Raw genomic sequence first — 22,308 nt, 5'->3', positions numbered from 1 at the left:
AACCAGAATGGTCCTTTTTTTTTTTTTTTTTAAATAAGTTCTGACTTGAGTCATGACTGTAAAATCTCCCCAGTGTTTAAGAAAAGCTGTTCTTCAAGCCGAGGAAATACAACATGGTGTCAAGTACTCTACTGTTACAGGAAGCAACTACAGAGAGCTCTCACTCGCTCAAAGGAGTCAGTGCCTTTTGACGCAGAACGAAAACCAAAAATCTCCCAACTACTGCCAATGGTTTCAAAACTAGCATATCAGACGTGATTTTCAACAGGATGCTATTTGATCCACACTAGTAATTCAAAACCCAAGATCCAGATCATTCATATATATATATATATATATATATATATATATATATATATTATATATATACATATATATATAATATTGTGTATTTATATATGCAAACAATTATTGTACTTCATTTCGGTACAAGAATGCCAAATCAGCCACTCCTCATAGAAGGCGATGAAAATCCGAGGCCACTTCATATTCGCCTCCTTTGCTTGTCAGCAGCATCTCTCTTCTTCGATTTGCTCTCATCGGATTCACTATCAGATAAAGATTTCCTTTTTGGACAATCGTTTTCTTTACCAGCTTTTCGAGAATGAAGAAGTGCTTCAATTAATTCTGGACAATCTAAATTTTCTCCTGGTACCCAAGTATTATCGGCATCTGTAAACCCCTTCCACTTCACGAAATAGTTCACTACACAATGCTTCAGTACTTCTTCTACCACAAATTCTTCAGGCTCAGCCTCTTCAACTCTTTTACTCTTTCCATTCTGTTTTTTTTTCCCATTTTTTGCAATGTAGTTTTATTGGAGGCCATTTTTAAAATTTTATCGGAGACTTGAAGGGCGCTCAGATGCTCAGGGCCGCGGATTCTGCAGAGTCTCCCGCCTGTGTGCTTCAGCTCAGCCACATCCTAGAGGAGGGGTTCCTCTGACATTTTAAAAGTCTATTTAAGGGTTGGGGATTTAACTCAGTCGTAGGGCACATGCCTAGCAAGCACAAGGCCCTGGGTTCGATCCTTAGCTCTGGGGAAGGAAAAAAAAGACAAAATAAAAGTTGTAAAGTCGGGCTGGAAGGATGGCTTAGTGGTTAAGAGCACTGACTGCTCTTCAGAGGTTCTGAGTTCAAATCCCAGCAACGACATGGTGTCTCACAGCCATCTGTAGTGAGATCTGATGCCCTCTTCTGGTGTGTCTGAAGACAGCTACAGTGTACTTATATATAAGAAATACATCTTTTTAAAAAAAAGTTGTAAAGTATATTTCTGTTTGTTGGTTTGGTTTGGTTTGGTTAGGGATGGGTTTTTTAAGGTTGCTTTGTTGTTTTGGTTTCTGTTGGTTTGTTACGCACATGGTCTCACTGTGTATCCCTGCTGTCCTGAAATCACTGGCTCCTGAGCTCCTGAGCTCCTGAGCTCCTGAGCTCCTGAGCTCCTGAGCTCCTGAGCTCCTGATTTTGATTGCCTGCCAAGAGCTCTACCACTGAGTTAAATCCCCAACCCCCAAAAGCCTACAGCACCCGGTATCCCAGGTGGTCTCCCATCCACGTACTAAGCATGCCCGACCCTGCTTAGCTTCCGAGATCAGACGAGATCGGGCGCGTTCAGGGTGGTATGGCTGTAGGCTCTTCTGACATTTTTTTAAAGGAATATAAAACTATTCATTGACACAGCCAGAATACGGCAGATACATAGGTGAATGCCAGCAACAAACCAGTGAACTGAGCGCAGGACCCCAGTTGAAGAAATCAGAGAAAGGACTAAAAGAGCTTGAAGGGACTTGAGACCCCATATGAACAACAACACCAACCAACCAGAGCTTCCAGGGACTAAACCACAGCAGGACTTAATGGCCAACATCAGCTCTAACCATGATTTCTACTTCCACATCAAACAGATTCCATGAATCATAACCTTTTAGAACAGATTTTAACTTCCTACAAAGGAATGGTTCAACCAGAGGAACCTTTACACAGAACAGCTGACTCGGACCTGCCTCTGTAGATCAGCTGGCCTCTTAAATCACAGCTCCACCTGCCTCTAGAGTTCTGGCATTAAAGGTGCACACCACCACACTAGGCCAAGTCTTGTTGTTAAATCAAGCTACTACTTTGTTTAATTCCGTTTTCTGAAGGTGGAGTTGGTATGAAAATAAACTACTGTATTTATTTGATAATACATCAATTCTGATGGGCTTGCTTTTAAACTATCCAATACATTACACACTCTGCTTTATCCGAAAGGTTATGGTTTCAGGAAAATGTTCAGGCTGATGGCCTCTCATCAACCTGTGTTTTCACGTTCAGCTCTTTTGAGTATTAAAAGCAAGCTAAAACAGACAGGTTATGTAAGTTTTTTATGCATACACTGCATACAAACAAACGCGCACACACACACACACACACACACACACACACACACACACACAAACCAGAATGGTCCTTCTGTGTCCCAGTTAAAAATAAGTTCTGACTTGAGTCATGACTGTAAAATCTCCCCAGTGTTTAAGAAAAGCTGTTCTTCAAGCCGAGGAAATACAACATGGTGTCAAGTACTCTACTGTTACAGGAAGCAACTACAGAGAGCTCTCACTCGCTCAAAGGAGTCAGTGCCTTTTGACGCAGAACGAAAACCAAAAATCTCCCAACTACTGCCAATGGTTTCAAAACTAGCATATCAGACGTGATTTTCAACAGGATGCTATTTGATCCACACTAGTAATTCAAAACCCAAGATCCAGATCATTCATATATATATATATATATATATATATATATATATTATATATACATATATATATAATATTGTGTATTTATATATGCAAACAATTATTGTACTTCATTTCGGTACAAGAATGCCAAATCAGCCACTCCTCATAGAAGGCGATGAAAATCCGAGGCCACTTCATATTCGCCTCCTTTGCTTGTCAGCAGCATCTCTCTTCTTCGATTTGCTCTCATCGGATTCACTATCAGATAAAGATTTCCTTTTTGGACAATCGTTTTCTTTACCAGCTTTTCGAGAATGAAGAAGTGCTTCAATTAATTCTGGACAATCTAAATTTTCTCCTGGTACCCAAGTATTATCGGCATCTGTAAACCCCTTCCACTTCACGAAATAGTTCACTACACAATGGTTCAGTACTTCTTCTACCACAAATTCTTCAGGCTCAGCCTCTTCAACTCTTTTACTCTTTCCATTCTGTTTTTTTTTCCCATTTTTTGCAATGTAGTTTTATTGGAGGCCATTTTTAAAATTTTATCGGAGACTTGAAGGGCGCTCAGATGCTCAGGGCCGCGGATTCTGCAGAGTCTCCCGCCTGTGTGCTTCAGCTCAGCCACATCCTAGAGGAGGGGTTCCTCTGACATTTTAAAAGTCTATTTAAGGGTTGGGGATTTAACTCAGTCGTAGGGCACATGCCTAGCAAGCACAAGGCCCTGGGTTCGATCCTTAGCTCTGGGGAAGGAAAAAAAAAGACAAAATAAAAGTTGTAAAGTCGGGCTGGAAGGATGGCTTAGTGGTTAAGAGCACTGACTGCTCTTCCAGAGGTTCTGAGTTCAAATCCCAGCAACGACATGGTGTCTCACAGCCATCTGTAGTGAGATCTGATGCCCTCTTCTGGTGTGTCTGAAGACAGCTACAGTGTACTTATATATAAGAAATACATCTTTTTAAAAAAAAGTTGTAAAGTCTATTTCTGTTTGTTGGTTTGGTTTGGTTTGGTTAGGGATGGGTTTTTTAAGGTTGCTTTGTTGTTTTGGTTTCTGTTGGTTTGTTACGCACATGGTCTCACTGTGTATCCCTGCTGTCCTGAAATCACTGGCTCCTGAGCTCCTGAGCTCCTGAGCTCCTGAGCTCCTGAGCTCCTGAGCTCCTGAGCTCCTGAGCTCCTGAGCTCCTGAGCTCCTGATTTTGATTGCCTGCCAAGAGCTCTACCACTGAGTTAAATCCCCAACCCCCAAAAGCCTACAGCACCCGGTATCCCAGGTGGTCTCCCATCCACGTACTAAGCATGCCCGACCCTGCTTAGCTTCCGAGATCAGACGAGATCGGGCGCGTTCAGGGTGGTATGGCTGTAGGCTCTTCTGACATTTTTTTAAAGGAATATAAAACTATTCATTGACACAGCCAGAATACGGCAGATACATAGGTGAATGCCAGCAACAAACCAGTGAACTGAGCGCAGGACCCCAGTTGAAGAAATCAGAGAAAGGACTAAAAGAGCTTGAAGGGACTTGAGACCCCATATGAACAACAACACCAACCAACCAGAGCTTCCAGGGACTAAACCACAGCAGGACTTAATGGCCAACATCAGCTCTAACCATGATTCTACTTCCACATCAAACAGATTCCATGAATCATAACCTTTTAGAACAGATTTTAACTTCCTACAAAGGAATGGTTCAACCAGAGGAACCTTTACACAGAACAGCTGACTCGGACCTGCCTCTGTAGATCAGCTGGCCTCTTAAATCACAGCTCCACCTGCCTCTAGAGTTCTGGCATTAAAGGTGCACACCACCACACTAGGCCAAGTCTTGTTGTTAAATCAAGCTACTACTTTGTTTAATTCCGTTTTCTGAAGGTGGAGTTGGTATGAAAATAAACTACTGTATTTATTTGATAATACATCAATTCTGATGGGCTTGCTTTTAAACTATCCAATACATTACACACTCTGCTTTATCCGAAAGGTTATGGTTTCAGGAAAATGTTCAGGCTGATGGCCTCTCATCAACCTGTGTTTTCACGTTCAGCTCTTTTGAGTATTAAAAGCAAGCTAAAACAGACAGGTTATGTAAGTTTTTTATGCATACACTGCATACAAACAAACGCGCACACACACACACACACACACACACACACACACACACACACACACACAAACCAGAATGGTCCTTCTGTGTCCCAGTTAAAAATAAGTTCTGACTTGAGTCATGACTGTAAAATCTCCCCAGTGTTTAAGAAAAGCTGTTCTTCAAGCCGAGGAAATACAACATGGTGTCAAGTACTCTACTGTTACAGGAAGCAACTACAGAGAGCTCTCACTCGCTCAAAGGAGTCAGTGCCTTTTGACGCAGAACGAAAACCAAAAATCTCCCAACTACTGCCAATGGTTTCAAAACTAGCATATCAGACGTGATTTTCAACAGGATGCTATTTGATCCACACTAGTAATTCAAACCCAAGATCCAGATCATTCATATATATATATATATATATATATATATATATATATATATATATTATATATACATATATATATAATATTGTGTATTTATATATGCAAACAATTATTGTACTTCATTTCGGTACAAGAATGCAAATCAGCCACTCCTCATAGAAGGCGATGAAAATCCGAGGCCACTTCATATTCGCCTCCTTTGCTTGTCAGCAGCATCTCTCTTCTTCGATTTGCTCTCATCGGATTCACTATCAGATAAAGATTTCCTTTTTGGACAATCGTTTTCTTTACCAGCTTTTCGAGAATGAAGAAGTGCTTCAATTAATTCTGGACAATCTAAATTTTCTCCTGGTACCCAAGTATTATCGGCATCTGTAAACCCCTTCCACTTCACGAAATAGTTCACTACACAATGCTTCAGTACTTCTTCTACCACAAATTCTTCAGGCTCAGCCTCTTCAACTCTTTTACTCTTTCCATTCTGTTTTTTTTTCCCATTTTTGCAATGTAGTTTTATTGGAGGCCATTTTTAAAATTTTATCGGAGACTTGAAGGGCGCTCAGATGCTCAGGGCCGCGGATTCTGCAGAGTCTCCCGCCTGTGTGCTTCAGCTCAGCCACATCCTAGAGGAGGGGTTCCTCTGACATTTTAAAAGTCTATTTAAGGGTTGGGGATTTAACTCAGTCGTAGGGCACATGCCTAGCAAGCACAAGGCCCTGGGTTCGATCCTTAGCTCTGGGGAAGGAAAAAAAAAGACAAAATAAAAGTTGTAAAGTCGGGCTGGAAGGATGGCTTAGTGGTTAAGAGCACTGACTGCTCTTCCAGAGGTTCTGAGTTCAAATCCCAGCAACGACATGGTGTCTCACAGCCATCTGTAGTGAGATCTGATGCCCTCTTCTGGTGTGTCTGAAGACAGCTACAGTGTACTTATATATAAGAAATACATCTTTTTAAAAAAAAGTTGTAAAGTCTATTTCTGTTTGTTGGTTTGGTTTGGTTTGGTTAGGGATGGGTTTTTTAAGGTTGCTTTGTTGTTTTGGTTTCTGTTGGTTTGTTACGCACATGGTCTCACTGTGTATCCCTGCTGTCCTGAAATCACTGCTGCTCCTGAGCTCCTGAGCTCCTGAGCTCCTGAGCTCCTGAGCTCCTGAGCTCCTGAGCTCCTGAGCTCCTGAGCTCCTGAGCTCCTGAGCTCCTGAGCTCCTGAGCTCCTGAGCTCCTGAGCTCCTGAGCTCCTGAGCTCCTGAGCTCCTGAGCTCCTGAGCTCCTGAGCTCCTGAGCTCCTGAGCTCCTGAGCTCCTGAGCTCCTGAGCTCCTGAGCTCCTGAGCTCCTGAGCTCCTGAGCTCCTGAGCTCCTGAGCTCCTGAGCTCCTGAGCTCCTGAGCTCCTGAGCTCCTGAGCTCCTGAGCTCCTGAGCTCCTGAGCTCCTGAGCTCCTGAGCTCCTGAGCTCCTGAGCTCCTGAGCTCCTGAGCTCCTGAGCTCCTGAGCTCCTGAGCTCCTGAGCTCCTGAGCTCCTGAGCTCCTGAGCTCCTGAGCTCCTGAGCTCCTGAGCTCCTGAGCTCCTGAGCTCCTGAGCTCCTGAGCTCCTGAGCTCCTGAGCTCCTGAGCTCCTGAGCTCCTGAGCTCCTGAGCTCCTGAGCTCCTGAGCTCCTGAGCTCCTGAGCTCCTGAGCTCCTGAGCTCCTGAGCTCCTGAGCTCCTGAGCTCCTGAGCTCCTGAGCTCCTGAGCTCCTGAGCTCCTGAGCTCCTGAGCTCCTGAGCTCCTGAGCTCCTGAGCTCCTGAGCTCCTGAGCTCCTGAGCTCCTGAGCTCCTGAGCTCCTGAGCTCCTGAGCTCCTGAGCTCCTGAGCTCCTGAGCTCCTGAGCTCCTGAGCTCCTGAGCTCCTGAGCTCCTGAGCTCCTGAGCTCCTGAGCTCCTGAGCTCCTGAGCTCCTGAGCTCCTGAGCTCCTGAGCTCCTGAGCTCCTGAGCTCCTGAGCTCCTGAGCTCCTGAGCTCCTGAGCTCCTGAGCTCCTGAGCTCCTGAGCTCCTGAGCTCCTGAGCTCCTGAGCTCCTGAGCTCCTGAGCTCCTGAGCTCCTGAGCTCCTGAGCTCCTGAGCTCCTGAGCTCCTGAGCTCCTGAGCTCCTGAGCTCCTGAGCTCCTGAGCTCCTGAGCTCCTGAGCTCCTGAGCTCCTGAGCTCCTGAGCTCCTGAGCTCCTGAGCTCCTGAGCTCCTGAGCTCCTGAGCTCCTGAGCTCCTGAGCTCCTGAGCTCCTGAGCTCCTGAGCTCCTGAGCTCCTGAGCTCCTGAGCTCCTGAGCTCCTGAGCTCCTGAGCTCCTGAGCTCCTGAGCTCCTGAGCTCCTGAGCTCCTGAGCTCCTGAGCTCCTGAGCTCCTGAGCTCCTGAGCTCCTGAGCTCCTGAGCTCCTGAGCTCCTGAGCTCCTGAGCTCCTGAGCTCCTGAGCTCCTGAGCTCCTGAGCTCCTGAGCTCCTGAGCTCCTGAGCTCCTGAGCTCCTGAGCTCCTGAGCTCTGAGCTCCTGAGCTCCTGAGCTCCTGAGCTCCTGAGCTCCTGAGCTCCTGAGCTCCTGAGCTCCTGAGCTCCTGAGCTCCTGAGCTCCTGAGCTCCTGAGCTCCTGAGCTCCTGAGCTCCTGAGCTCCTGAGCTCCTGAGCTCCTGAGCTCCTGAGCTCCTGAGCTCCTGAGCTCCTGAGCTCCTGAGCTCCTGAGCTCCTGAGCTCCTGAGCTCCTGAGCTCCTGAGCTCCTGAGCTCCTGAGCTCCTGAGCTCCTGAGCTCCTGAGCTCCTGAGCTCCTGAGCTCCTGAGCTCCTGAGCTCCTGAGCTCCTGAGCTCCTGAGCTCCTGAGCTCCTGAGCTCCTGAGCTCCTGAGCTCCTGAGCTCCTGAGCTCCTGAGCTCCTGAGCTCCTGAGCTCCTGAGCTCCTGAGCTCCTGAGCTCCTGAGCTCCTGAGCTCCTGAGCTCCTGAGCTCCTGAGCTCCTGAGCTCCTGAGCTCCTGAGCTCCTGAGCTCCTGAGCTCCTGAGCTCCTGAGCTCCTGAGCTCCTGAGCTCCTGAGCTCCTGAGCTCCTGAGCTCCTGAGCTCCTGAGCTCCTGAGCTCCTGAGCTCCTGAGCTCCTGAGCTCCTGAGCTCCTGAGCTCCTGAGCTCCTGAGCTCCTGAGCTCCTGAGCTCCTGAGCTCCTGAGCTCCTGAGCTCCTGAGCTCCTGAGCTCCTGAGCTCCTGAGCTCCTGAGCTCCTGAGCTCCTGAGCTCCTGAGCTCCTGAGCTCCTGAGCTCCTGAGCTCCTGAGCTCCTGAGCTCCTGAGCTCCTGAGCTCCTGAGCTCCTGAGCTCCTGAGCTCCTGAGCTCCTGAGCTCCTGAGCTCCTGAGCTCCTGAGCTCCTGAGCTCCTGAGCTCCTGAGCTCCTGAGCTCCTGAGCTCCTGAGCTCCTGAGCTCCTGAGCTCCTGAGCTCCTGAGCTCCTGAGCTCCTGAGCTCCTGAGCTCCTGAGCTCCTGAGCTCCTGAGCTCCTGAGCTCCTGAGCTCCTGAGCTCCTGAGCTCCTGAGCTCCTGAGCTCCTGAGCTCCTGAGCTCCTGAGCTCCTGAGCTCCTGAGCTCCTGAGCTCCTGAGCTCCTGAGCTCCTGAGCTCCTGAGCTCCTGAGCTCCTGAGCTCCTGAGCTCCTGAGCTCCTGAGCTCCTGAGCTCCTGAGCTCCTGAGCTCCTGAGCTCCTGAGCTCCTGAGCTCCTGAGCTCCTGAGCTCCTGAGCTCCTGAGCTCCTGAGCTCCTGAGCTCCTGAGCTCCTGAGCTCCTGAGCTCCTGAGCTCCTGAGCTCCTGAGCTCCTGAGCTCCTGAGCTCCTGAGCTCCTGAGCTCCTGAGCTCCTGAGCTCCTGAGCTCCTGAGCTCCTGAGCTCCTGAGCTCCTGAGCTCCTGAGCTCCTGAGCTCCTGAGCTCCTGAGCTCCTGAGCTCCTGAGCTCCTGAGCTCCTGAGCTCCTGAGCTCCTGAGCTCCTGAGCTCCTGAGCTCCTGAGCTCCTGAGCTCCTGAGCTCCTGAGCTCCTGAGCTCCTGAGCTCCTGAGCTCCTGAGCTCCTGAGCTCCTGAGCTCCTGAGCTCCTGAGCTCCTGAGCTCCTGAGCTCCTGAGCTCCTGAGCTCCTGAGCTCCTGAGCTCCTGAGCTCCTGAGCTCCTGAGCTCCTGAGCTCCTGAGCTCCTGAGCTCCTGAGCCTTGCTCCTGAGCTCCTGAGCTCCTGAGCTCCTGAGCTCCTGAGCTCCTGAGCTCCTGAGCTCCTGAGCTCCTGAGCTCCTGAGCTCCTGAGCTCCTGAGCTCCTGAGCTCCTGAGCTCCTGAGCTCCTGAGCTCCTGAGCTCCTGAGCTCCTGAGCTCCTGAGCTCCTGAGCTCCTGAGCTCCTGAGCTCCTGAGCTCCTGAGCTCCTGAGCTCCTGAGCTCCTGAGCTCCTGAGCTCCTGAGCTCCTGAGCTCCTGAGCTCCTGAGCTCCTGAGCTCCTGAGCTCCTGAGCTCCTGAGCTCCTGAGCTCCTGAGCTCCTGAGCTCCTGAGCTCCTGAGCTCCTGAGCTCCTGAGCTCCTGAGCTCCTGAGCTCCTGAGCTCCTGAGCTCCTGAGCTCCTGAGCTCCTGAGCTCCTGAGCTCCTGAGCTCCTGAGCTCCTGAGCTCCTGAGCTCCTGAGCTCCTGAGCTCCTGAGCTCCTGAGCTCCTGAGCTCCTGAGCTCCTGAGCTCCTGAGCTCCTGAGCTCCTGAGCTCCTGAGCTCCTGAGCTCCTGAGCTCCTGAGCTCCTGAGCTCCTGAGCTCCTGAGCTCCTGAGCTCCTGAGCTCCTGAGCTCCTGAGCTCCTGAGCTCCTGAGCTCCTGAGCTCCTGAGCTCCTGAGCTCCTGAGCTCCTGAGCTCCTGAGCTCCTGAGCTCCTGAGCTCCTGAGCTCCTGAGCTCCTGAGCTCCTGAGCTCCTGAGCTCCTGAGCTCCTGAGCTCCTGAGCTCCTGAGCTCCTGAGCTCCTGAGCTCCTGAGCTCCTGAGCTCCTGAGCTCCTGAGCTCCTGAGCTCCTGAGCTCCTGAGCTCCTGAGCTCCTGAGCTCCTGAGCTCCTGAGCTCCTGAGCTCCTGAGCTCCTGAGCTCCTGAGCTCCTGAGCTCCTGAGCTCCTGAGCTCCTGAGCTCCTGAGCTCCTGAGCTCCTGAGCTCCTGAGCTCCTGAGCTCCTGAGCTCCTGAGCTCCTGAGCTCCTGAGCTCCTGAGCTCCTGAGCTCCTGAGCTCCTGAGCTCCTGAGCTCCTGATTTTGATTGCCTGCCAAGAGCTCTACCACTGAGTTAAATCCCCAACCCCCAAAAGCCTACAGCACCCGGTATCCCAGGTGGTCTCCCATCCACGTACTAAGCATGCCCGACCCTGCTTAGCTTCCGAGATCAGACGAGATCGGGCGCGTTCAGGGTGGTATGGCTGTAGGCTCTTCTGACATTTTTTAAAGGAATATAAAACTATTCATTGACACAGCCAGAATACGGCAGATACATAGGTGAATGCCAGCAACAAACCAGTGAACTGAGCGCAGGACCCCAGTTGAAGAAATCAGAGAAAGGACTAAAAGAGCTTGAAGGGACTTGAGACCCCATATGAACAACAACACCAACCAACCAGAGCTTCCAGGGACTAAACCACAGCAGGACTTAATGGCCAACATCAGCTCTAACCATGATTCTACTTCCACATCAAACAGATTCCATGAATCATAACCTTTTAGAACAGATTTTAACTTCCTACAAAGGAATGGTTCAACCAGAGGAACCTTTACACAGAACAGCTGACTCGGACCTGCCTCTGTAGATCAGCTGGCCTCTTAAATCACAGCTCCACCTGCCTCTAGAGTTCTGGCATTAAAGGTGCACACCACCACACTAGGCCAAGTCTTGTTGTTAAATCAAGCTACTACTTTGTTTAATTCCGTTTTCTGAAGGTGGAGTTGGTATGAAAATAAACTACTGTATTTATTTGATAATACATCAATTCTGATGGGCTTGCTTTTAAACTATCCAATACATTACACACTCTGCTTTATCCGAAAGGTTATGGTTTCAGGAAAATGTTCAGGCTGATGGCCTCTCATCAACCTGTGTTTTCACGTTCAGCTCTTTTGAGTATTAAAAGCAAGCTAAAACAGACAGGTTATGTAAGTTTTTTATGCATACACTGCATACAAACAAACGCGCACACACACACACACACACACACACACACACACACACACACAAACCAGAATGGTCCTTCTGTGTCCCAGTTAAAAATAAGTTCTGACTTGAGTCATGACTGTAAAATCTCCCCAGTGTTTAAGAAAAGCTGTTCTTCAAGCCGAGGAAATACAACATGGTGTCAAGTACTCTACTGTTACAGGAAGCAACTACAGAGAGCTCTCACTCGCTCAAAGGAGTCAGTGCCTTTTGACGCAGAACGAAAACCAAAAATCTCCCAACTACTGCCAATGGTTTCAAAACTAGCATATCAGACGTGATTTTCAACAGGATGCTATTTGATCCACACTAGTAATTCAAAACCCAAGATCCAGATCATTCATATATATATATATATATATATATATATATATATATATATATTATATATACATATATATATAATATTGTGTATTTATATATGCAAACAATTATTGTACTTCATTTCGGTACAAGAATGCCAAATCAGCCACTCCTCATAGAAGGCGATGAAAATCCGAGGCCACTTCATATTCGCCTCCTTTGCTTGTCAGCAGCATCTCTCTTCTTCGATTTGCTCTCATCGGATTCACTATCAGATAAAGATTTCCTTTTTGGACAATCGTTTTCTTTACCAGCTTTTCGAGAATGAAGAAGTGCTTCAATTAATTCTGGACAATCTAAATTTTCTCCTGGTACCCAAGTATTATCGGCATCTGTAAACCCCTTCCACTTCACGAAATAGTTCACTACACAATGGTTCAGTACTTCTTCTACCACAAATTCTTCAGGCTCAGCCTCTTCAACTCTTTTACTCTTTCCATTCTGTTTTTTTTTCCCATTTTTTGCAATGTAGTTTTATTGGAGGCCATTTTTAAAATTTTATCGGAGACTTGAAGGGCGCTCAGATGCTCAGGGCCGCGGATTCTGCAGAGTCTCCCGCCTGTGTGCTTCAGCTCAGCCACATCCTAGAGGAGGGGTTCCTCTGACATTTTAAAAGTCTATTTAAGGGTTGGGGATTTAACTCAGTCGTAGGGCACATGCCTAGCAAGCACAAGGCCCTGGGTTCGATCCTTAGCTCTGGGGAAGGAAAAAAAAAGACAAAATAAAAGTTGTAAAGTCGGGCTGGAAGGATGGCTTAGTGGTTAAGAGCACTGACTGCTCTTCCAGAGGTTCTGAGTTCAAATCCCAGCAACGACATGGTGTCTCACAGCCATCTGTAGTGAGATCTGATGCCCTCTTCTGGTGTGTCTGAAGACAGCTACAGTGTACTTATATATAAGAAATACATCTTTTTAAAAAAAAGTTGTAAAGTCTATTTCTGTTTGTTGGTTTGGTTTGGTTTGGTTAGGGATGGGTTTTTTAAGGTTGCTTTGTTGTTTTGGTTTCTGTTGGTTTGTTACGCACATGGTCTCACTGTGTATCCCTGCTGTCCTGAAATCACTGGCTCCTGAGCTCCTGAGCTCCTGAGCTCCTGAGCTCCTGAGCTCCTGAGCTCCTGAGCTCCTGAGCTCCTGATTTTGATTGCCTGCCAAGAGCTCTACCACTGAGTTAAATCCCCAACCCCCAAAAGCCTACAGCACCCGGTATCCCAGGTGGTCTCCCATCCACGTACTAAGCATGCCCGACCCTGCTTAGCTTCCGAGATCAGACGAGATCGGGCGCGTTCAGGGTGGTATGGCTGTAGGCTCTTCTGACATTTTTTTAAAGGAATATAAAACTATTCATTGACACAGCCAGAATACGGCAGATACATAGGTGAATGCCAGCAACAAACCAGTGAACTGAGCGCAGGACCCCAGTTGAAGAAATCAGAGAAAGGACTAAAAGAGCTTGAAGGGACTTGAGACCCCATATGAACAACAACACCAACCAACCAGAGCTTCCAGGGACTAAACCACAGCAGGACTTAATGGCCAACATCAGCTCTAACCATGATTCTACTTCCACATCAAACAGATTCCATGAATCATAACCTTTTAGAACAGATTTTAACTTCCTACAAAGGAATGGTTCAACCAGAGGAACCTTTACACAGAACAGCTGACTCGGACCTGCCTCTGTAGATCAGCTGGCCTCTTAAATCACAGCTCCACCTGCCTCTAGAGTTCTGGCATTAAAGGTGCACACCACCACACTAGGCCAAGTCTTGTTGTTAAATCAAGCTACTACTTTGTTTAATTCCGTTTTCTGAAGGTGGAGTTGGTATGAAAATAAACTACTGTATTTATTTGATAATACATCAATTCTGATGGGCTTGCTTTTAAACTATCCAATACATTACACACTCTGCTTTATCCGAAAGGTTATGGTTTCAGGAAAATGTTCAGGCTGATGGCCTCTCATCAACCTGTGTTTTCACGTTCAGCTCTTTTGAGTATTAAAAGCAAGCTAAAACAGACAGGTTATGTAAGTTTTTTATGCATACACTGCATACAAACAAACGCGCACACACACACACACACACACACACACACACACACACACACACAAACCAGAATGGTCCTTCTGTGTCCCAGTTAAAAATAAGTTCTGACTTGAGTCATGACTGTAAAATCTCCCCAGTGTTTAAGAAAAGCTGTTCTTCAAGCCGAGGAAATACAACATGGTGTCAAGTACTCTACTGTTACAGGAAGCAACTACAGAGAGCTCTCACTCGCTCAAAGGAGTCAGTGCCTTTTGACGCAGAACGAAAACCAAAAATCTCCCAACTACTGCCAATGGTTTCAAAACTAGCATATCAGACGTGATTTTCAACAGGATGCTATTTGATCCACACTAGTAATTCAAAACCCAAGATCCAGATCATTCATATATATATATATATATATATATATATATATATATTATATATACATATATATATAATATTGTGTATTTATATATGCAAACAATTATTGTACTTCATTTCGGTACAAGAATGCCAAATCAGCCACTCCTCATAGAAGGCGATGAAAATCCGAGGCCACTTCATATTCGCCTCCTTTGCTTGTCAGCAGCATCTCTCTTCTTCGATTTGCTCTCATCGGATTCACTATCAGATAAAGATTTCCTTTTTGGACAATCGTTTTCTTTACCAGCTTTTCGAGAATGAAGAAGTGCTTCAATTAATTCTGGACAATCTAAATTTTCTCCTGGTACCCAAGTATTATCGGCATCTGTAAACCCCTTCCACTTCACGAAATAGTTCACTACACAATGCTTCAGTACTTCTTCTACCACAAATTCTTCAGGCTCAGCCTCTTCAACTCTTTTACTCTTTCCATTCTGTTTTTTTTCCCATTTTTTGCAATGTAGTTTTATTGGAGGCCATTTTTAAAATTTTATCGGAGACTTGAAGGGCGCTCAGATGCTCAGGGCCGCGGATTCTGCAGAGTCTCCCGCCTGTGTGCTTCAGCTCAGCCACATCCTAGAGGAGGGGTTCCTCTGACATTTTAAAAGTCTATTTAAGGGTTGGGGATTTAACTCAGTCGTAGGGCACATGCCTAGCAAGCACAAGGCCCTGGGTTCGATCCTTAGCTCTGGGGAAGGAAAAAAAAGACAAAATAAAAGTTGTAAAGTCGGGCTGGAAGGATGGCTTAGTGGTTAAGAGCACTGACTGCTCTTCCAGAGGTTCTGAGTTCAAATCCCAGCAACGACATGGTGTCTCACAGCCATCTGTAGTGAGATCTGATGCCCTCTTCTGGTGTGTCTGAAGACAGCTACAGTGTACTTATATATAAGAAATACATCTTTTTAAAAAAAAGTTGTAAAGTCTATTTCTGTTTGTTGGTTTGGTTTGGTTTGGTTAGGGATGGGTTTTTTAAGGTTGCTTTGTTGTTTTGGTTTCTGTTGGTTTGTTACGCACATGGTCTCACTGTGTATCCCTGCTGTCCTGAAATCACTGGCTCCTGAGCTCCTGAGCTCCTGAGCTCCTGAGCTCCTGAGCTCCTGAGCTCCTGAGCTCCTGAGCTCCTGAGCTCCTGAGCTCCTGAGCTCCTGAGCTCCTGAGCTCCTGATTTTGATTGCCTGCCAAGAGCTCTACCACTGAGTTAAATCCCCAACCCCCAAAAGCCTACAGCACCCGGTATCCCAGGTGGTCTCCCATCCACGTACTAAGCATGCCCGACCCTGCTTAGCTTCCGAGATCAGACGAGATCGGGCGCGTTCAGGGTGGTATGGCTGTAGGCTCTTCTGACATTTTTTTAAAGGAATATAAAACTATTCATTGACACAGCCAGAATACGGCAGATACATAGGTGAATGCCAGCAACAAACCAGTGAACTGAGCGCAGGACCCCAGTTGAAGAAATCAGAGAAAGGACTAAAAGAGCTTGAAGGGACTTGAGACCCCATATGAACAACAACACCAACCAACCAGAGCTTCCAGGGACTAAACCACAGCAGGACTTAATGGCCAACATCAGCTCTAACCATGATTCTACTTCCACATCAAACAGATTCCATGAATCATAACCTTTTAGAACAGATTTTAACTTCCTACAAAGGAATGGTTCAACCAGAGGAACCTTTACACAGAACAGCTGACTCGGACCTGCCTCTGTAGATCAGCTGGCCTCTTAAATCACAGCTCCACCTGCCTCTAGAGTTCTGGCATTAAAGGTGCACACCACCACACTAGGCCAAGTCTTGTTGTTAAATCAAGCTACTACTTTGTTTAATTCCGTTTTCTGAAGGTGGAGTTGGTATGAAAATAAACTACTGTATTTATTTGATAATACATCAATTCTGATGGGCTTGCTTTTAAACTATCCAATACATTACACACTCTGCTTTATCCGAAAGGTTATGGTTTCAGGAAAATGTTCAGGCTGATGGCCTCTCATCAACCTGTGTTTTCACGTTCAGCTCTTTTGAGTATTAAAAGCAAGCTAAAACAGACAGGTTATGTAAGTTTTTTATGCATACACTGCATACAAACAAACGCGCACACACACACACACACACACACACACACACACACACACACAAACCAGAATGGTCCTTCTGTGTCCCAGTTAAAAATAAGTTCTGACTTGAGTCATGACTGTAAAATCTCCCCAGTGTTTAAGAAAAGCTGTTCTTCAAGCCGAGGAAATACAACATGGTGTCAAGTACTCTACTGTTACAGGAAGCAACTACAGAGAGCTCTCACTCGCTCAAAGGAGTCAGTGCCTTTTGACGCAGAACGAAAACCAAAAATCTCCCAACTACTGCCAATGGTTTCAAAACTAGCATATCAGACGTGATTTTCAACAGGATGCTATTTGATCCACACTAGTAATTCAAAACCCAAGATCCAGATCATTCATATATATATATATATATATATATATATTATATATACATATATATATAATATTGTGTATTTATATATGCAAACAATTATTGTACTTCATTTCGGTACAAGAATGCCAAATCAGCCACTCCTCATAGAAGGCGATGAAAATCCGAGGCCACTTCATATTCGCCTCCTTTGCTTGTCAGCAGCATCTCTCTTCTTCGATTTGCTCTCATCGGATTCACTATCAGATAAAGATTTCCTTTTTGGACAATCGTTTTCTTTACCAGCTTTTCGAGAATGAAGAAGTGCTTCAATTAATTCTGGACAATCTAAATTTTCTCCTGGTACCCAAGTATTATCGGCATCTGTAAACCCCTTCCACTTCACGAAATAGTTCACTACACAATGCTTCAGTACTTCTTCTACCACAAATTCTTCAGGCTCAGCCTCTTCAACTCTTTTACTCTTTCCATTCTGTTTTTTTTTCCCATTTTTTGCAATGTAGTTTTATTGGAGGCCATTTTTAAAATTTTATCGGAGACTTGAAGGGCGCTCAGATGCTCAGGGCCGCGGATTCTGCAGAGTCTCCCGCCTGTGTGCTTCAGCTCAGCCACATCCTAGAGGAGGGGTTCCTCTGACATTTTAAAAGTCTATTTAAGGGTTGGGGATTTAACTCAGTCGTAGGGCACATGCCTAGCAAGCACAAGGCCCTGGGTTCGATCCTTAGCTCTGGGGAAGGAAAAAAAAGACAAAATAAAAGTTGTAAAGTCGGGCTGGAAGGATGGCTTAGTGGTTAAGAGCACTGACTGCTCTTCCAGAGGTTCTGAGTTCAAATCCCAGCAACGACATGGTGTCTCACAGCCATCTGTAGTGAGATCTGATGCCCTCTTCTGGTGTGTCTGAAGACAGCTACAGTGTACTTATATATAAGAAATACATCTTTTTAAAAAAAAGTTGTAAAGTCTATTTCTGTTTGTTGGTTTGGTTTGGTTTGGTTAGGGATGGGTTTTTTAAGGTTGCTTTGTTGTTTTGGTTTCTGTTGGTTTGTTACGCACATGGTCTCACTGTGTATCCCTGCTGTCCTGAAATCACTGGCTCCTGAGCTCCTGAGCTCCTGAGCTCCTGAGCTCCTGAGCTCCTGAGCTCCTGAGCTCCTGAGCTCCTGAGCTCCTGAGCTCCTGAGCTCCTGAGCTCCTGAGCTCCTGAGCTCCTGATTTTGATTGCCTGCCAAGAGCTCTACCACTGAGTTAAATCCCCAACCCCCAAAAGCCTACAGCACCCGGTATCCCAGGTGGTCTCCCATCCACGTACTAAGCATGCCCGACCCTGCTTAGCTTCCGAGATCAGACGAGATCGGGCGCGTTCAGGGTGGTATGGCTGTAGGCTCTTCTGACATTTTTTTAAAGGAATATAAAACTATTCATTGACACAGCCAGAATACGGCAGATACATAGGTGAATGCCAGCAACAAACCAGTGAACTGAGCGCAGGACCCCAGTTGAAGAAATCAGAGAAAGGACTAAAAGAGCTTGAAGGGACTTGAGACCCCATATGAACAACAACACCAACCAACCAGAGCTTCCAGGGACTAAACCACAGCAGGACTTAATGGCCAACATCAGCTCTAACCATGATTCTACTTCCACATCAAACAGATTCCATGAATCATAACCTTTTAGAACAGATTTTAACTTCCTACAAAGGAATGGTTCAACCAGAGGAACCTTTACACAGAACAGCTGACTCGGACCTGCCTCTGTAGATCAGCTGGCCTCTTAAATCACAGCTCCACCTGCCTCTAGAGTTCTGGCATTAAAGGTGCACACCACCACACTAGGCCAAGTCTTGTTGTTAAATCAAGCTACTACTTTGTTTAATTCCGTTTTCTGAAGGTGGAGTTGGTATGAAAATAAACTACTGTATTTATTTGATAATACATCAATTCTGATGGGCTTGCTTTTAAACTATCCAATACATTACACACTCTGCTTTATCCGAAAGGTTATGGTTTCAGGAAAATGTTCAGGCTGATGGCCTCTCATCAACCTGTGTTTTCACGTTCAGCTCTTTTGAGTATTAAAAGCAAGCTAAAACAGACAGGTTATGTAAGTTTTTTATGCATACACTGCATACAAACAAACGCGCACACACACACACACACACACACACACACACACACAAACCAGAATGGTCCTTCTGTGTCCCAGTTAAAAATAAGTTCTGACTTGAGTCATGACTGTAAAATCTCCCCAGTGTTTAAGAAAAGCTGTTCTTCAAGCCGAGGAAATACAACATGGTGTCAAGTACTCTACTGTTACAGGAAGCAACTACAGAGAGCTCTCACTCGCTCAAAGGAGTCAGTGCCTTTTGACGCAGAACGAAAACCAAAAATCTCCCAACTACTGCCAATGGTTTCAAAACTAGCATATCAGACGTGATTTTCAACAGGATGCTATTTGATCCACACTAGTAATTCAAAACCCAAGATCCAGATCATTCATATATATATATATATATATATATATATATATATATATTATATATACATATATATATAATATTGTGTATTTATATATGCAAACAATTATTGTACTTCATTTCGGTACAAGAATGCCAAATCAGCCACTCCTCATAGAAGGCGATGAAAATCCGAGGCCACTTCATATTCGCCTCCTTTGCTTGTCAGCAGCATCTCTCTTCTTCGATTTGCTCTCATCGGATTCACTATCAGATAAAGATTTCCTTTTTGGACAATCGTTTTCTTTACCAGCTTTTCGAGAATGAAGAAGTGCTTCAATTAATTCTGGACAATCTAAATTTTCTCCTGGTACCCAAGTATTATCGGCATCTGTAAACCCCTTCCACTTCACGAAATAGTTCACTACACAATGGTTCAGTACTTCTTCTACCACAAATTCTTCAGGCTCAGCCTCTTCAACTCTTTTACTCTTTCCATTCTGTTTTTTTTTCCCATTTTTTGCAATGTAGTTTTATTGGAGGCCATTTTTAAAATTTTATCGGAGACTTGAAGGGCGCTCAGATGCTCAGGGCCGCGGATTCTGCAGAGTCTCCCGCCTGTGTGCTTCAGCTCAGCCACATCCTAGAGGAGGGGTTCCTCTGACATTTTAAAAGTCTATTTAAGGGTTGGGGATTTAACTCAGTCGTAGGGCACATGCCTAGCAAGCACAAGGCCCTGGGTTCGATCCTTAGCTCTGGGGAAGGAAAAAAAAGACAAAATAAAAGTTGTAAAGTCGGGCTGGAAGGATGGCTTAGTGGTTAAGAGCACTGACTGCTCTTCCAGAGGTTCTGAGTTCAAATCCCAGCAACGACATGGTGTCTCACAGCCATCTGTAGTGAGATCTGATGCCCTCTTCTGGTGTGTCTGAAGACAGCTACAGTGTACTTATATATAAGAAATACATCTTTTTAAAAAAAAGTTGTAAAGTCTATTTCTGTTTGTTGGTTTGGTTTGGTTTGGTTAGGGATGGGTTTTTTAAGGTTGCTTTGTTGTTTTGGTTTCTGTTGGTTTGTTACGCACATGGTCTCACTGTGTATCCCTGCTGTCCTGAAATCACTGGCTCCTGAGCTCCTGAGCTCCTGAGCTCCTGAGCTCCTGAGCTCCTGAGCTCCTGAGCTCCTGAGCTCCTGAGCTCCTGAGCTCCTGAGCTCCTGAGCTCCTGAGCTCCTGAGCTCCTGAGCTCCTGATTTTGATTGCCTGCCAAGAGCTCTACCACTGAGTTAAATCCCCAACCCCCAAAAGCCTACAGCACCCGGTATCCCAGGTGGTCTCCCATCCACGTACTAAGCATGCCCGACCCTGCTTAGCTTCCGAGATCAGACGAGATCGGGCGCGTTCAGGGTGGTATGGCTGTAGGCTCTTCTGACATTTTTTTAAAGGAATATAAAACTATTCATTGACACAGCCAGAATACGGCAGATACATAGGTGAATGCCAGCAACAAACCAGTGAACTGAGCGCAGGACCCCAGTTGAAGAAATCAGAGAAAGGACTAAAAGAGCTTGAAGGGACTTGAGACCCCATATGAACAACAACACCAACCAACCAGAGCTTCCAGGGACTAAACCACAGCAGGACTTAATGGCCAACATCAGCTCTAACCATGATTCTACTTCCACATCAAACAGATTCCATGAATCATAACCTTTTAGAACAGATTTTAACTTCCTACAAAGGAATGGTTCAACCAGAGGAACCTTTACACAGAACAGCTGACTCGGACCTGCCTCTGTAGATCAGCTGGCCTCTTAAATCACAGCTCCACCTGCCTCTAGAGTTCTGGCATTAAAGGTGCACACCACCACACTAGGCCAAGTCTTGTTGTTAAATCAAGCTACTACTTTGTTTAATTCCGTTTTCTGAAGGTGGAGTTGGTATGAAAATAAACTACTGTATTTATTTGATAATACATCAATTCTGATGGGCTTGCTTTTAAACTATCCAATACATTACACACTCTGCTTTATCCGAAAGGTTATGGTTTCAGGAAAATGTTCAGGCTGATGGCCTCTCATCAACCTGTGTTTTCACGTTCAGCTCTTTTGAGTATTAAAAGCAAGCTAAAACAGACAGGTTATGTAAGTTTTTTATGCATACACTGCATACAAACAAACGCGCACACACACACACACACACACACACACACACACACACACACACACACACACACAAACCAGAATGGTCCTTCTGTGTCCCAGTTAAAAATAAGTTCTGACTTGAGTCATGACTGTAAAATCTCCCCAGTGTTTAAGAAAAGCTGTTCTTCAAGCCGAGGAAATACAACATGGTGTCAAGTACTCTACTGTTACAGGAAGCAACTACAGAGAGCTCTCACTCGCTCAAAGGAGTCAGTGCCTTTTGACGCAGAACGAAAACCAAAAATCTCCCAACTACTGCCAATGGTTTCAAAACTAGCATATCAGACGTGATTTTCAACAGGATGCTATTTGATCCACACTAGTAATTCAAAACCCAAGATCCAGATCATTCATATATATATATATATATATATATTATATATACATATATATATAATATTGTGTATTTATATATGCAAACAATTATTGTACTTCATTTCGGTACAAGAATGCCAAATCAGCCACTCCTCATAGAAGGCGATGAAAATCCGAGGCCACTTCATATTCGCCTCCTTTGCTTGTCAGCAGCATCTCTCTTCTTCGATTTGCTCTCATCGGATTCACTATCAGATAAAGATTTCCTTTTTGGACAATCGTTTTCTTTACCAGCTTTTCGAGAATGAAGAAGTGCTTCAATTAATTCTGGACAATCTAAATTTTCTCCTGGTACCCAAGTATTATCGGCATCTGTAAACCCCTTCCACTTCACGAAATAGTTCACTACACAATGCTTCAGTACTTCTTCTACCACAAATTCTTCAGGCTCAGCCTCTTCAACTCTTTTACTCTTTCCATTCTGTTTTTTTTTCCCATTTTTTGCAATGTAGTTTTATTGGAGGCCATTTTTAAAATTTTATCGGAGACTTGAAGGGCGCTCAGATGCTCAGGGCCGCGGATTCTGCAGAGTCTCCCGCCTGTGTGCTTCAGCTCAGCCACATCCTAGAGGAGGGGTTCCTCTGACATTTTAAAAGTCTATTTAAGGGTTGGGGATTTAACTCAGTCGTAGGGCACAAG

General features: G+C 45.7%; 7 pseudogenes; all 7 read right to left on the bottom strand.

Moving 5' to 3' along the window:
* Positions 1-1,517: 1,517 nt before the first annotated feature.
* Positions 1,518-1,635, bottom strand: LOC148002124 (5S ribosomal RNA; annotated as a pseudogene).
* A 2,337-nt stretch (positions 1,636-3,972) lies between these two features.
* Positions 3,973-4,090, bottom strand: LOC148002123 (5S ribosomal RNA; annotated as a pseudogene).
* A 6,411-nt stretch (positions 4,091-10,501) lies between these two features.
* On the bottom strand, positions 10,502-10,619 carry LOC148002122 (5S ribosomal RNA; annotated as a pseudogene).
* Positions 10,620-12,946: 2,327 nt separating this feature from the next.
* LOC148002121 (5S ribosomal RNA) lies at positions 12,947-13,064 on the bottom strand (annotated as a pseudogene).
* Positions 13,065-15,426: 2,362 nt separating this feature from the next.
* On the bottom strand, positions 15,427-15,544 carry LOC148002120 (5S ribosomal RNA; annotated as a pseudogene).
* A 2,361-nt stretch (positions 15,545-17,905) lies between these two features.
* On the bottom strand, positions 17,906-18,023 carry LOC148002119 (5S ribosomal RNA; annotated as a pseudogene).
* A 2,373-nt stretch (positions 18,024-20,396) lies between these two features.
* Positions 20,397-20,514, bottom strand: LOC148002118 (5S ribosomal RNA; annotated as a pseudogene).
* Between the last annotated feature and the right edge of the window lie 1,794 nt (positions 20,515-22,308).

Source organism: Rattus norvegicus, chromosome 12, assembly GCF_021556685.1.
Source record: "Rattus norvegicus strain SHRSP/BbbUtx chromosome 12, alternate assembly SHRSP_T2T, whole genome shotgun sequence".
Taxonomy (NCBI): Eukaryota; Metazoa; Chordata; class Mammalia; order Rodentia; family Muridae; genus Rattus; species Rattus norvegicus.
This window is presented reverse-complemented; position numbering and strand designations above follow the sequence as displayed.